General features: G+C 39.2%; 1 long non-coding RNA gene across 1 annotated transcript in view; it reads right to left on the reverse strand.

Annotated features, from left to right (window-relative positions):
* Positions 1 to 893: 893 nt before the first annotated feature.
* Gm6634 (predicted gene 6634) overlaps positions 894 to 13,559 on the reverse strand; it is a 34,913-nt gene continuing 22,247 nt past the window's right edge. Inside the window, exon 4 of the long non-coding RNA NR_040556.1 lies at positions 894 to 2,320. This is a non-coding gene — a long non-coding RNA (predicted gene 6634). The remainder of the gene's footprint in view (positions 2,321 to 13,559) is intronic.

Here is a 13,559-nt window from a genome sequence, read left to right on the forward strand (position 1 = left end):
GGACACTATTGTGGATGCCAAGAAGTGCATTCTGAGAGAAGCCTCATATAGCTGTCTCCTGAGGGGTCCTGTCAGAGCCTTACATATACAGAGTAGGGTATTCACAGCCAACCATTGCACTAGTGTAGGGTCCCCAATAGAGGAGTTAGAGAAATGACGGAAGGAGCTAAAGGGGCTTACAACCCTATTGGAAGAACAACAATATCAGGCAATCAGACTGCCCCCCACCCCCTCAAGCTCCCATGGACTAAGTCAGCAACCAAGGAGTACACATGGCTTCAGCTGCATACTAAGCAGAGGATGGCCTTGTCAGGCATCAATGGGAAGAGAGGTCCTTGGTCCTATGAAGGGTCCATAGATGCCCCAGTGTAGGGGAATTGAGCACCAGGAGGCAGGAGTGTGTGGGTGGGTGGAAGAACACCATCATAGAAGCAGAGGGTGGTGGGATGAGATAGGGGGTTTCTGGGAGGGGGAAAACCAGGTAACAGAATAACCCTTGAAATGTAAATAATTTTTAAAAATAAAGAAAAAAAGATAAAATAAGACTATCCCATGCATTATCATTTGAAATAGTATCAAGCTGTGAATAGTCTTCTTTATCCCTATCTCTAAGAGCATCAATAGGTAAAATACTACCTTAGACCTACAGTCACATGTTCTCTCTCTCTCTGTCTCTCTTTGTCTGTCTCTGTCTCTGTCTGTCTCTGTCTCTCTTTGTCTGTCTTTGTCTCTCACATACATATACACACAGTTACATATACATACATGGACATTAATTGGAATGCAAACACAAATGCACACAACACACACACACACATACACACACACACACACACACACACACACACACACACACACACCGCAGAAAGAACCAAATAGTAAGAAAAATGATTAAACAATTTCAATTCTTTATTAATGGCTGGCTTAGACATTTTGATATACAAATATTGAATAGAGGCCCTGATTATTGAGTGTTGTTAGGAGTAATAATAAGCTTTACATTATGCTGTGGCCCAGCAGGACAACATTCTATTGAAAGCATGTAGTAAATGACTCACTATGTATTTGTGGATGGTCTATAACAGGTTGGAACATTTTGGTAGACCCATATTTTCTCTTTTGACCACATTTTGCCCAGACATTATATTCTGATTATAATTTTTCCTCTCTGAATTCTTCCCAAATTTTACACCTAGAAACCCACCAAAACCCTTAAAATTTTTCTCTATTATTTGAATACATATAGGTATTTATAAAGTAAAATTAAACACATTGAGAATAGGACAAAACAAACCGGAAAAAAAATACCCAAAGAAATAGCATAAGAAACACACATGTGCATAGACATAGTTACTCACACAAAATCCCATTAAAAAGAACAAGATTAGAAATATTTTCACAAAAGACTTGTCAGGTGAAACATACATATTCAGAACAAGTGTTATGAGACAAACAAACAAACAAAAGAAAAAAACAAAACAAACAAACAAAACAATCAAAAGATTAAAAAAAACAAAACAAAACTAAAAAAAGGCAGGTGAGTTTGTTTTATTTGGGGTATCAGCTTCTGGGCTTGGGCCCCCCTAAATGTGATTTATATATCCAGTGAGACTTCCTTGGAGAAAACTGACTTTACTTTTTAAGTTGTTATCAACTGCAGATAGATAGAATCTGCCATGGGGACAGGGACTTGGTTTTACTTTCACTCTCAGGGCTGGGGCAACATTTGGTTTGGGCCTGTGCATGCCCTGTGCATAGTGCCACAGTCTCTGTGTGTTTTTGTGCAATGGTTCTGTTGTCTCAAAGATGTTGTTTTCCCAATATATTGCATACCCACTGGCTCTTACAATATTTCTGCTTAATCTTCATCACAGTTCTCTGAGCCCTGAAGAGGGTATTTGGTAAAAACATCCAATGTAGGGCTGAGGGTTCTCTCACATTGTCTGGTGTGAGGGTGATTCTTTGTATTTGTTCTCATCTGTTTCAGGATGAAGTTTCTTTGATGATGGCTGAGAAAGACACTGTTCCATGAGTGTATCAGAATATTGTTAGGAAGTATTTCATTGCTGTACTCGTTTAACAGAACGGTCATATTTATTTTTCCATATGTCCATGGCATATGTAGTCTCAGGTTCTTGACTACCTGAGCAGTATCAGAATAAGTTCCGGGTCATGAAGTGAGCCTTAAATCCAATCAGATAATGCTTGGTTACTTCCATAACTTTTGTCCCACTATTTCACCAGCATATGCTGAAGATGTCACCACTGGAGATTGAAAGATTTGAAGCTGACTTGATGTTTATTTTTCTCCTCTGGTAGCCTGAAAAATTATTGCCAGAACCACGAACATTAGTCTGTAGAGGTGAAGACCCTAGGTAGACACCAGGTTCTTTTCTCTGTGTTCAATGTCTTCTAGATGTTGTCATAAGTAATAAGGCCTTACCATAATTTTGCAGAGAGCAACCTATATCCTTGGTAACAGCCTGATTTGCCTAGGTGAGTCTATGGGCCCCTTTGGCCAACAACTCAATTAGATTAACCCATTCTAGGCACTAAAGGTTTGATTTGGTGGCAAAATATACCTAGTTGGGGGTTTCACTCCCCTGTTATCTGGTGATTTAATTAAGATTTTTATAAAGAAACTTCTACTGTAGTAGGTTTCTATCAAAACACTTAAATGGTAATTGGTTTTAGCTCTCTCTTCCTGTATTTTCTCTCTTATTTTCTCTTTGGAAAAATCTTTATCTCCCCCTAATCATTTCTGATACACCTAAATCTGTGACTATGTGGATTGCAGTCTGATTATCAGAGACATAACAGCTAACATTCACATATAAAAGATACACTTCATATTTGTCTTTTGGGGTTAGGTAGGCTCACTCAAGATTTAAGGAGGTCCCATCCTCATTGGCCTATTAACCTTTTCCTTACACTACTTCTGGTGGATCATGGGTTAAAAGAGCAGTTAAAGCATTTAAGTAAAGTTATTACAGTAGGTTTTTAAATATATAAGCATATGTAGCTGAGGATGGCCTAGTCGGTCAATGGGAGGAGAGGCCCTTGGTCCTGTGATGATTATATGTCTCAGTATAGGGGAAATGCCAGTGACAGGAAGCAGGAGTGGATGGGTTGATGAGCAGGGGAAGAGGGAAGGGATAGGGGGTTTTGGGAAGAGAAACTAGGAAAGGGGAAAACATTTGAAATGTAAATGGGACCTAATGAAACTCCAAAGTTTCTGCAAGGCAAAAGACACTGTCTATAAGACAAAAAGACCACCAACAGACTGGGAAAGGATCTTTACCTATCCTAAATCAGATAGGGGACTAATATCCAACATATATAAAGAACTCAAGAAGGTGGACCTCAGAAAATCAAATAACCCCCTTAAAAAATGGGGCTCAGAACTGAACAAAGAATTCTCACCTGAGGAATACCGAATGGCAGAGAAGCACCTGAAAAAATGTTCAACATCCTTAATCATCAGGGAAATGCAAATCAAAACAACCCTGAGATTCCACCTCACACCAGTGAGAATGGCTAAGATCAAAAATTCAGGTGACAGCAGATGCTGGCGAGGATGTGGAGAAAGAGGAACACTCCTCCATTGTTGGTGGGATTGCAGGCTTGTACAACCACTCTGGAAATCAGTCTGGCGGTTCCTCAGAAAATTGGACATAGTACTACCGGAGGATCCAGCAATACCTCTCCTGGGCATATATCCAGAAGAAGCCCCAACTGGTAAGAAGGACACATGCTCCACTATGTTCATAGCAGCCTTATTTATAATAGCCAGAAACTGGAAAGAACCCAGATGCCCCTCAACAGAGGAATGGATACAGAAAATGTGGTACATCTACACAATGGAGTACTACTCAGCTATTAAAAAGAATGAATTTATGAAATTCCTAGCCAAATGGATGGACCTGGAGAGCATCATCCTGAGTGAGGTAACACAATCACAAAGGAACTCACACAATATGTACTCACTGATAAGTGGATACTAGCCCAAAACCTAGGATACCCACGATATAAGATACAATTTCCTAAACACATGAAACTCAAGAAAAATGAAGACTGAAGTGTGGACACTATGCCCCTCCTTAGAAGTGGGAACAAAACACCCATGGAAGGAGTTACAGAAACAAAGTATGGAGCTGAGATGAAAGGATGGACCATGTAGAGACTGCCATATCCAGGGATCCACCCCATAATCAGCTTCCAAATGCTGACACCATTGCATACACTAGCAAGATTTTACTGAAAGGACCCAGATGTAGCTGTCTCTTGTGAGACTATGCCGGGGCCTAGCAAACACAGAAGTGGATGCTCACAGTCAGCTAATGGATGGATCACAGGGCTCCCAATGGAGGAGCTAGAGAAAGTACCCAAGGAGCTAAAGGGATCTTCAACCCTATAGGTGGAACAACATTATGAACTAACCAGTACCCCTGAGCTCTTGACTCTAGCTGCATATGTATCAAAAGATGGCCTAGTCGGCCATCACTGGAAAGTAGGCCCATTGGACACGCAGACTTTGTGTGCCCCGGTACAGGGGAACGCCAGGGCCAAAGGGGGGGAGTGGGTGGGTAGGGGAGTGGGGGTGGGTGGGTAAGGGGGACTTTTGGTATAGCATTGGAAATGTAAATGAGCTAAATACCTAATAAAAAATGGAAAAAAAAAAAAAGATAGGAAACCAAAAAAAAAAAAAAAAAAAGAAAAAAATATAAGCCTATAGTAGTAAATGTCAAAAGTTGTCAGGAGCCCTTTTTTTTCTCTTTTTTTAAATTAGGTCTTTTCTTCATTTACATTTCCAATGCTAACCCAAATGTCCCCCATACCCCCCGCCACTCCCCTAACCACCCACTCCCACGTCTTAACCCTGGCATTCCCACTTACTGAGGCATATAAAGTTTGAAAGACCAAAGGCCTCTCTTCCCAATGATGGCCAACTAGGCCATCTTCTGATACATATGCAGCTAGAGACACGAGCTCTGGGGAGTACTGGTTAGTTCATATTGTTGTTCCACCTATAGGGTTGCAAATCCCTTTAGCTCCTTGGGTATTTTCTCTAGTTCCTCCATTGGGGGCCCTGTGATCCATTCAATAGCTGACTGTGAGCATCCACTTCTGTGTTTGCTAGGCACTGGCATATTCTCACAAGAGACAGCTATATCAGGGTCCATTCAGCAAAATCTTGCCAGTATATGCAATGGTGTCAGCATTTGGAGGCTGATTATGGGATGGATCCCCGGGGCAAGGTAGTCTCTAGTTGGTCCATCCTTTTGTCTCAGCTCCAAACTTTGTCTCTGTAACTCCTTCCATGAATGTTTTGTTCCCAATTCTAAAAAGGGGCAAAGTGTCCAAACTTTAGTCTTCGTTCTTCTTGAGTTTCCTGTGTTTCCCAAATTGTATCTTATATCTTGGGTATTCTAAGTTTCTGGGCTAATAACCACTTATCAGTGAGTATATATCATGTGAGTTCTTTTGTGACTGGGTTACCTCACTCAGGATGATGCCCTCCAGGTCCATCCATTTGCCTAGGAATGTCATAAATTCATTCTTTTTAATAGCTGATTAGTACTCCATTGTGTAAATGTACCACATTTTCTGTATACATTCCTCTGCTGAGGGGCTCCTGGGTTCTTTCCAGCTTCTGGCTATTACAAATAAGGCTGCTATGAACATAGTGGAGCATCTGTCCTTTTTACTGGTTGGAACATTTTCTGAATATATGCCCAGGAGAGGTATTGCGGGATCCTCTGGTAGAATTATGACCAATTTTCTGAGGAACCGCCAGACTGATTTCCAGAGTGGTTGTACAAGCTTGCAATCCCACCAACAATGGAGAAATGTTCTTCTTTTTCCACATCCTCGCCAGCATCTGCTGTAACTTGAATTTTTCATCTTAGCCATTCTGACTGGTGTGAGGTGGAATCTCAGTGTTGTTTTGATTTGCATTTCCCTGATGATTAAGGATGCTGAATTTTTTTTCAGCTGCTTCTCAGCCATTTGCTACTCCTCAGGTGAGAATTCTTTTTTTAGCTCTGAGCCCCATTTTTTAATGGGGTTATTTGCTTTTCCGGAGTCCATCTTCTTGAGTTCTTTATATATATTGGATATTAGTCCCCTATCTGATTCAGGACAGGTAACGATCCTTTCCCAATCTGTTGGTGGCCTTTTTGTCTTATTGACGGTGTCTTTTGCCTTACAGAAGCTTCGCAATTTTATAAGGTCCCATTTGTTGATTCTCGATCTTACAGCACAAGCCATTGCTGTTCTATTCAGGAATTTTTCCCCTGTGCCCATATCTTCGAGGCTTTTCCCTACTTTCTTCTCTATAAGTTTCACTGTCTCTGGTTTTATGTGGAGTGTCTTGATCCACTTAGATTTGACCTTAGTACAAGGAGATAGGAATGGATAAGTTCGCATTCGTCTACAGGTAGCAGATTAATTAGCTAGTAAAACTGATGCACATCATAAATGCTGGGGTGTCCTTTGGGAAGAGTCATGGTTCACACTGGCTGGCATAATTTAGTCATGGTTAGAATACTCCTTTGGATATTGACTAGCAACCAGGAAAGAATAGTTCAATATTATCTCATAATGAAAGTCAAGCTAATGCACAATTGTTTGTTCTTACATAACTTTGACCATGAACAATGATAACTAAAACTCTGGCTTTTTCTCCTTCTCTTATTTAACACAGCCCATGATAAATTCTGACTCTTCCCAACATCATTTCTTATTGTAATGCCTTCTTACTGTCCCCTGAGCTGCTCTCCACACCATGCTATTCAGGTTTCACAGCAGATTCATCCATTCTTGTAGGACATCAGGCAGTCTTTGTTATTTCTCTGTAGAGAACTCTTCATTAAAAATATTATTTTAACAAAATAAAAATTGAAGCACAAGTTATGACAGAGTTCCATAGTGCCCTGTACAATTGGTCGCAGACCTATCCAAGTGGTGACCACTAGAAGTTTTACCCCTTCCCTGCTTCTAACATGTGCCTTACAGTGTTTTGTATACCTATTATCTATGTTTTAAAATCACTTGACTTGGCCTGTATAAGTAAGACTCTAGGAGCCTATCCCTGTATAAAATCACAATTCCTTATTGTCTTGTCCTCACTATTCCTCATTTTTAAAATTTTTCTACAGGTAATATCTGCTAGCACAGGATGTATAACATTGCATTTATTTATTAGTGCATTACATGCCTCTCCCCCCTAGGTTGCAAATACATGGAAAAAGAATTAACACCTATATTGTTCACTGATATTATATCCACAGAGCCTATAGGTGTGATTAGAACTTAGTAAAATTTAACAAATATTTTTGAAGTTAATGGGCAAATTTTGTTATGAATAACTAGAGATATTAAAATGGGTTTTGCTGAATGTAGAAGGTGGTAAGCACTGATACAGTTCTTCAATATTGGTAGATTTATTATCAGCTCTTTAGATAAGAAAGTAGAGTTCTTTCTTTTGCAATTCAAGAGCTTTTATTATAAGTGTTTGGAGTTATTGCAAAACCACTGGGGTCCATCTCCCACATGTTTCTCATACTTATCTTTGTCTTTCCAGTATTGTGGCAATTGCCCTAGATTCTAGCCTCGTTAACTCTCAGCTTCATTATCACAGTAACTTCATAACTGACTTTCCTATCTGCCTCATCCCTCTAGTCTATCATGCACAGTCCTACTTAAGTAATCTTCATAAAGGGTATGCTAATTTTGTCAGCCCCTTGCTGATGTGCAACTTCATAACATCTTAAACCTCTTTATGATCTATTATTTCTGCCTTAACTACTAGGAGTGATTTCTCATTAAATCCCTTTCCTTTGTTGCAAATGGATTCTTTATCTTAATTCCTAAATACATCGGATTTTTTTCATTATCTATGCTTTCTTTCAGTCTTCTGCCTTAATATTTTATTTTAATTTGTTCTCTCATCCAAGTATTCCTAATTTTTAACTGAATATAACAAATTGAAATAGGTAATAGTGTCCTTTTATGAGGCCACCACATCCAGAGATGTGTCATATCACTCTTAGAACATGTAGATGAATGGTCTGAAAATATTTGTGGTCTCAGCTAAGCTATTTGCTGTAGATTGCCATCTATTTTCCAATCCCTGAAGAATTTTTAAATACCATGATGCCTCTTGCATGAAAAGATACAGACGGAAGGATAGGCATATCATCAACTTTACTATTATTTATATTGGTATTTAGTTGGTACTGATCTGAAACAATTCAAGATTTCTTCCAAGAAGAATCATTGAAGAATTTATCTTCATCACATGAAAAACATAGTAAAACTTTATGTACAGTGCCCTCCTTTGGATGTCATTGAGAGCAACTAGTATGTCTCTAGTAAGGGGAGGGGAGGTTTAAAGAACGTTACCATAAAATTCAAACCCCTACTAATCCGTAATTTTACAGCATGTATTCCACACAGGATGGTGTGATCTGCTCTGTTGAAGAGACTGTAAGAAAGCCTGGAGGTGCTGGTGCATGCCCTTAATCCCAGCACTCAGGAAGCAGAAACAAATAGATCTCTGTGAGTCCAAGGCCAGCCTGGTCCTCAGATCAAGTTCCTACCAGGGCTACACATAAAGAAACCTTATCTCAAAAAAGCAAAACAATTTTTTTCTTCTTAAAATTATTTTAAATGTTTATTTATTTATTATTTTATGTGTATGTGTATTTTGCCTATATGCACGCCTGTGTACCACATACAAGCAATGCCCTTGGAGGCCAGAAGAGACTATCAGAGCCCCCTGGGTGCTATAACCAAATCATAGTCCCTTGTCTCTTGCAAGAGTAATACCTGCTTTTAACTACTATGTCAACTCCTCTGGCTTTTCCCTCTTTCCTTCTTTCTTTGTGCCCCTCTCTTTCCCTGTCTGTGTGCTAGTATACATGTAGAGGTTACAATGTGAAATGACTAGAGATATAGTTAAAGTGGATTTTGTTATTTTTCTTGGGAAGCTTGGGTAGTTAAGGAAAAGTGTTGGGTTTGGCAAATATCTTATGATTTATGTTTCTAATGAAGTTTTTGGTTTTTTTTCCCACATAAAATGAGAGTTAGTGTTTTAAGTCTGCTGCCTAGCTCAGAGGCCTATTGTCATCATGGAATGATAATATTTGTCAAAGCATTTTGAAAAACTCATACATTTTAGACAGATTAAGGTATTAGGGACAACATTTAAAAACTCATTGCAGTTGCTTTATCAAGGTATTAGAAGATAAAGTTCTTAATCTCAAAATTAAATGCCATGGGTGCTATAGAGTTTATAGACTATAAGAGAGGTTTATGAGATTCCGAAGGCTTGGTTGGAATCTATGAGTTTAAAATATGGGCATGAGGCTGAGCAGATGACTCAGCATGTACACAATGTGTTAGCAAGCATGAGAATCAGACACAGTCACCAGAATTCATATGAAAGAATGAGAGAAACAGCTCCACAAATGTGTTTCCTGACATCCACAGGCATGTTCCGGCATGTATGTGCTCACACATACATCATACATGCAAACAACGATAATTACATGCCTTAATTTTAGAATGAAAAAATGTGGGCTGTTCTTAATCTCCATGTAAGACTCTTAAATTGAGCAATTCTGCCAATGGCATAAGTCAGTGTCCTGATGCATTTAACCATGCCTGTAAGGCTTGGTAAATCAGCCCCAGGAGTCATTATAAATGAGTCACATGATGCTCTCTTCTTAGCCTACTGTCTTAGTCAGGGTTTCTATTCCTGCACAAACATCATGACCAAGAAGCAAGTTGGGGAGGAAAGGGTTTATTCGGCTTACACTTCCATGCTGCTGTTCATCACCAAAGGAAGTCAGGACTGGAACTCAAACAGGTCAGGGAGCAGGAGCTGATGCAGAGGCCATGGAGGGATGTTCTTTACTGGCTTGCCTCTCCTGGCTTGCTCAGCCTGCTCTCTTATAGAACCCAAGACAGCCAGTCCAGAGATGGTCCCACCCACAAGGGGCCTTTCCCCCTTGATCACTAATTGAGAAAATGCCTTAGAGTTGGATCTCATGGAGGCATTTCCTCAACTGAAGCTCCTTTCTCTGTGATAACCCCAGCTGTGTCAAGTTGACACAAAGCTAGCCAGTACACCTACCTTGAACAATCACAGATGGTATAAGGATTTGTTATGTATTTTGGATAATAGCAATTTTTTGGATCTAGGGTTGATGAAGATGTTTCCCCAGTCTGTAGTCTGGCATCCTGTCCTGTTGACAGTGTTCTTTGTATTACAGAGGCTTTAAGGTTTCAGAAAGTCCTATTTATTCACTGTTGCTCTTAGAGCCTGAGACATTAGTGTGCTGTTCAGGGAATTTTCTCCTGTGCCAATGAGTTCAAGGCTATTTCCCACTTTATGTTTTATTAGATTCAGTTTATGTTGATATCCTTGATTCATTTGAATTTGAACTTTTTAAAGGGTAATAATTATGGATCTATTTGCACTCTTCTACATGCATACAGTTAGACCTGTACCATTTGTTGAAAATGTTTTCCTTATTACATTATATGGTTTTGACTGGTATGTCAAAACTCAAGTGTCCATAGGTGTGTAGGTTTATTTCTGGGTCTTTGATTGCATTCCATTAATCAACTTGTCTGTTTGTGTACCAACACCATATGGATTTTTTTCACTATTGCTTTGTAGTACAGCCTAAGGACTGGGATGGTGATTTCTTTAGGATTCTTTTGGCTATCTTGGGATTTTTGGTTTTTTCATATGAATTTGAGAATTGCTCCTTCAAGATCTGTTAAAAAGAATGCTGCAACATTAAAATTGCAACATTTTGGTGGAAATTGCATGGAATCTGTAGATTGCATTTGATATGATGACAATTTTTACTATGTTACTCCTACCTATCCATAAACATGGGAGTTCTTTTTATTTTCTGATTTCTTCAATTTCTTTCTTCAGGGACTTGAATTTCCGGTCATACAGATCTGTCACTTGATTGGATAGAATTACACCATAATATTTTATATTTTTCCTGGATATTGTAGAAAAGGGTGTTGTTTCTCTATTTTTTTTCTCAGCTTCTTTTTCATTTGTATAAAGAAGGGCTACTAATGTCTTTGAGTTAATTGTGTTTACAGCCAATTTGCTGAAGTTATTCTCTTAATTAGCTGTAGTTCTTCTCTGGTAGAATTTTGGGAATCACTTATATACACTATCATATCATGTGTGAAGAGTGATACTTTGACTCCTTCTTTTCCAGTTTGTATTCCCTTGACCACCTTTTATTGTCTACTGCTCTAGCTAGAACTTGAAGAACCATATTGAATAGATAGGAAGACATTGGAAAGTCTTGCTTTGTCCCTGATGTTAGCCAAATCACTTCAAGTTACTCTGCATCTAATTTGATATTGGCTATTGGCTTGCTATATCTTGCTTTTATTATGTTTAGGTATGTGCCTTGAATCCATGACCTCTCCAAGACTTTTAATATGAAGGCATATTGGATTTGTTGAAGGCATTTTCAGCATCTAATGAGATGAGCAGGTGATTTTCTTCTCTGAGTTTGTTTATATTACACTGATGAATTTTCATATATTAAACCATTCCTGCATCGCTGAAATGCAGCATACTAGATTGCAGTGAATGGTGCATTTGATGAGTTCTTGGATTTGGTTTGTGCGAATAATTTTATTGAGTATTTTGGTGTTGATGTTCATAAGTGAAATCGTTCTGAAGTTCTCTTTCGTTGTTGGGTCTCTGTGTGGTTTAAGTATCAGGGTGACTGTGACCTCATGGAATAAATTAGGCAGTGTTCCTTCTGTTTCTGTTTTGTGGAGTAGTTTGATGTGGGTCTGTGTACTGGAGGCTTTCCGTGGAGATTTCTGGCCCAGCCAGGTGCAAGGGTTCAGGCAAAGGGGAGAGAATATGATCAGGGAGGGAAAGTCCCCTCCCCTGTCTCAACTGCTGCAGCTGCTTTGACCTCTGCCATTGCCTCCTGAATTGGTCCAAGATGCTGCACTGGTTGCCCTGCACCAGGTGCCCTGCACTGAGCTCATAAAAGTCCTACTAGCCAGTGAGGAGTGATGGGGAGCTTCCGGCTGTGTTTCAGGAGAGAAGATCTCTTCCCAAGCAGCAGTGGTACAGCTCTTATGACAGAAGCTCTCAGACGACAGAGTAATTCTCACACCTTCGTTCCTTCCAGATAGGATTCTTATATGCAGTTTTGGGGTGGGTCAGGGGCTGAGAGCAGATACTCCTTATCTGAGGTCTTGGGGATACCTTATCTGCATGTGGGAGGGCTTGGTGCTGCTCCTAAGTGACTGATGGCCACAGACCTTTCTACAGGGTGCTATGGGAGGCTATAGCTATGTGACAAGTGCCACAGGCCCAGGAGAGTGGCAAAAACACCCTCTGTCCCTTCAGGGTCATTGTGTTTTCAACCAGGAACCAGGCTGGCTCTCACAGCCCACTGCCCCACAGTTTGAGGAGTATTGTCACTAGCTCTTCTTTCAAAGTCTGGTAGAATTCTGCACTAACATCATTTGGCCCTGCACTTTTTGAGGGCTGGGAAGTTTTTAATCATCGCTTTTATTTCTTTATATGGTTTATGGGACTGCTTAGATGGTTTACCTAGTCTTGGTTTAACTTTTGTATGTGGTATCTTTGGTTTATATTTTTCAGTTTTGTTGAGTGCAAACATTTGAAGTAAGAGCTAATAATTTTTTGAATTTCCTAAATTTCTGTTATGTTTCCCTTTTCATTTCTGATTTTGTTAATTTGGATACTGTCTCTGTATCTTTTAGTTAGTTTGCCTAAGAGTTTGTTTATTTTGTCGATTTTCTAGAGGAACTGGTTCTTGCTTTTGTTGATTCTTTGTATTGTTCTCTTTGTTTCTAATTGATTGATTTTGGGCCCTCAGTTTGATTATCTCCTGCTGTCAACTGCTCTTGGGTATATTTGCTTCTTCTTGTTCTGAAGCTTTCAGGAGTGCTGCTAAGTTGCTAGTATAAGACTTTTCTAATTTCTTTATGAAGGGATTTAGTTTTATGAATTTTCCTCTTAGCAGTGCTATCATTATGTCCTATAAATTTTGGTATGTCATACCTTTGTTTTCATTGAATGCAAGAAAGTGTTTAATTCTTTTCTTTATTCCTTTACTAAGTGATTATTGAGTAAAGAGTTGTTCAGTTTCTCTGAGTATGTGGGCTTTTTCATTGCTTCTGAATTTGTTCAAGTTCAGCCTTAATCTGTTGTTGTCTGATAGAATGCAAAGGATTATTACAATCTTCTTGTATCTGTTGAGGCTTGCTTTGTGTCTGTTTATATGGTCAATTTTGGAGAAGGTTAATTATGGTGCTGAGAAGAATATGTATTCTCTTGTATTAGGGTAGAAGGTCCTATAATCTATTAAGTACACTTGGTTCACAATATCTGTTAGTTTTATTGTGTCTCTGTTTATTTTCTGTTTCAATGACCTGCCCATTGATGAGAATGGGGTGTTTAAGTCTCCTAATATTATTGTGTGGGCTTCAATGTGTGTTTTGAGGTTTAGTTAATTTCT

This window comes from Mus musculus, chromosome 3, assembly GCF_000001635.26.
Source record: "Mus musculus strain C57BL/6J chromosome 3, GRCm38.p6 C57BL/6J".
NCBI classification, from domain to species: domain Eukaryota; kingdom Metazoa; phylum Chordata; class Mammalia; order Rodentia; family Muridae; genus Mus; species Mus musculus.